Source organism: Hipposideros armiger, unplaced genomic scaffold (assembly GCF_001890085.2).
Source record: "Hipposideros armiger isolate ML-2016 unplaced genomic scaffold, ASM189008v1 scaffold_321, whole genome shotgun sequence".
Taxonomy (NCBI): domain Eukaryota; kingdom Metazoa; phylum Chordata; class Mammalia; order Chiroptera; family Hipposideridae; genus Hipposideros; species Hipposideros armiger.
The window spans coordinates 1,838,099-1,840,948 of NW_017731671.1; positions in this window are offsets into that span (position 1 = coordinate 1,838,099).

Genomic DNA, 2,850 nt, shown 5'->3' on the forward strand with positions numbered 1-2,850 from the left:
CACATGGAGAAGTGAGGAGAAGCAGAAGTGGAGGTAATGCGTGCGGACAACTCCTTCAAGAGATTGAGGGTGGGGTGGCATAGCACAATGAGAGGGGACAGAGGAGGTGGGTTCAAGGGATTCATTTGTATAGTGTGGGTGACACAAGCACATTCATGTTGCTATTAGGGATGATTCAATAGCGATCGAGAAAGATCAATGATTCCAGAGAGAGGGACAGTGGCTCACGGAGCGAAGGCTCTGAAAAGAGAGGAGTATATGAGGTTGGTGTGCAGAGGCATGGCTCAAACCAACCAAAAAGGGTACTTTTGCTGCTGCATGAGACCCAGGCCCAAGAGATCCAACGCAGAAGGGCCACACTGTTCCAGAGTGGCCACTGTTGCTTAGCAACCTGTGTTAATAAGATATTTCAACTGAATTCCTAATTAACCGCCACTTCAACTTGGGATCCCCAACTCTACTGCTTTCCTTCCCCCAAAGTCTAGTACTTCTGTTTCTTTTTCTTTTTTTACATTTTTATTGGGGAACTGGGGGAAGGGGAACAGACAAGTTGCTATCCTTTTGTTCTTCAGTCTAGTCATGGAGGACGTTGCTTCACTGGCCCAAGTTGGCACCATCATTGCGCTCTTCCCCAGCAAGGCAGATCAGTCGCCAGCTTCTGGACGGCCACTCACAGCGGCTGCTGGCCGCTCACGCTGGCTGCTGGCTACACACGGTAGCCCATGGCAACCCACCTGCTGTCACCGGCGACTCACAGTAGCCCAGCTCCAGGTCGAGCTGTTGTTCAGCATCTCAGCTGTAGAGGGCAGTGTCACTGGTCCTCATATGTGGGATACGAACCGGGGCCCTCTGGCATCCCAAGCCAGCTCTTAACCAACGCGCCACTCGGCCGGCCCCTGGTACTTCTGTTTCTTTTGTTGAAATAGTATGAAACTGGAAAACTCAGGTTTCTTCCTTGTTGTACTGTTGATGATATATGAATTGAGATGTGAAAAAGAATACATCACAGAGAAGATGGATTTAGGGACTCTCTCATTCTATCGTAAAGGAAGGATGCCAAAAATTGCAAGATTTAGGGCCGGCCGAGTGGCGCGATGGTTAAGAACTGGCTTGGGACGCCAGAGAGCCCCGGTTCGGATCCCACATATGAGGGCCAGTGACACTGCCCTCCACAGCTGAGATTCTGAACAACAGCTCAACCTGGAGCTGGGCTGCCATGAGTCACTGGCGATGGCATGGGCTGCAGCCCCTGCTGCAGTGGGTTGCCATGGGCTACCGTATGTAGCCAGCAGCCAGCGTGAGCGGCCAGCAGCTGCAGTGAGCGGCCGTCCAGNGTGAGCGGCCGTCCAGAAGCCGGCGACTGATCTGCCTCGCCCGGGAAGAGCGCAATGATGGTGCCAACTTGGGCCAGTGAAGCAACATCCTCCACGACTAGACTGAAGAACGAAACGACAGCAACTTGTCTGTTCCCCTTTCCCCAATTCCCCAGTACTGTTCCCATCCCCCCAATTCCCCAATAAAAATCTTTTTTAAAAAATTGCAAGATTTAGATCTCCAGTCAGGGCTCTCTGATGAGCTCCAACTGTCTCCTTGCCCTCTCGGAGTCATCTCAGAATAAGCAGAATTCTTCTGAGATCAGGTGTGTTCAGGGTGGAATGGCTATAGACTAAGCAGAAATCTTTTTTTTTTTTAAGATTTTTTATTGGGGAATTGGGGGAGGGGAATAGCTTTGGGGAATCGGGAAAGGAGAACAGACAACTTGCTGTCCTTTTGTTCTTTAGTTGTGGAGAACGTTGCTTCACTGGCCCATATTGGTATTATCATTACGCTTTTCCCGGGTGAGGCAGTTGCTCGCCAACCATTGGACAGCCACTTACGGCGGCACACGGCAGCTCATGAAAGCTCACACTGCCGGCCAGCCCCACTGCAGCCTATGCTGTCGCCGGCAACTCACAGAAGCCCAGCTCCAGGTTGAGCTGTTGTTCGCCATCTTAGCTGTAGACGGCACAGCGTCACTGGCCCTAATGTGGGATCCGAACCGGAGCCCTGCTGCTCAGAGCTGGCGTCCCAAGCCAACTCTTAACCAATGCGCCATGCGGCCGGCCCGGAATTCTTAATTCCCTCTATTCAACCACCCAAACCCATTCATTTCTCATACAGTTTTTAAACATTACAGAACAAGGTCCCATCGTCTACCTATCTGACACATCATTCTGGATTCCTCCTCCTTCCAAACCCACACCATACAATTAATTACTGCCTCCAACATATTTCTCCAATCCTTCTATTGGGTTGTCAGAAAAGTTATGATGCATTTTTGCAAGGAAAAACATAGAAAAAATATGTCATGCCTTTTCTGACAACCCAATACTTTTCTGCATGCCCTCTGATTCTGCCCTGGCCCAAGCCACCATCATTTTTCTCCTGGATCTTTATGAGAGTCTTCCAACTTGGTCTCCTTGCTGCCTCTCTTAACCCACCTCCACGCCATTCTCCACACAGCAGTCAAAGAGTGATCTATTAAACATAATCAGGGCTGGCAGAGTGGCACAGTGGTTAAGAGCTGGCTTGGGATGCCAGAGGGCCCCGGTTTGGATCCCACATATGAGGACCAGTGACACTGCCCTCTACAGCTAAGATGCTGAACAACAGCTCAACCTGGAGCTGGGCTGCCGTGAGTCACTGGCGACTGGGTAGGCTGCAGCCACTGCTGCAGTGGGTTGCCATGAGCTACCGTGTGTAGCCAGCAGCCAGCGTGAGCGACAGTCCAGAAGCCGGCGACTGATCTGCCTCGCCCGGGAAGAGCGCAATGATGGTGCCAACTTGGGCCAGTGAAGCAACGTCCTCCAC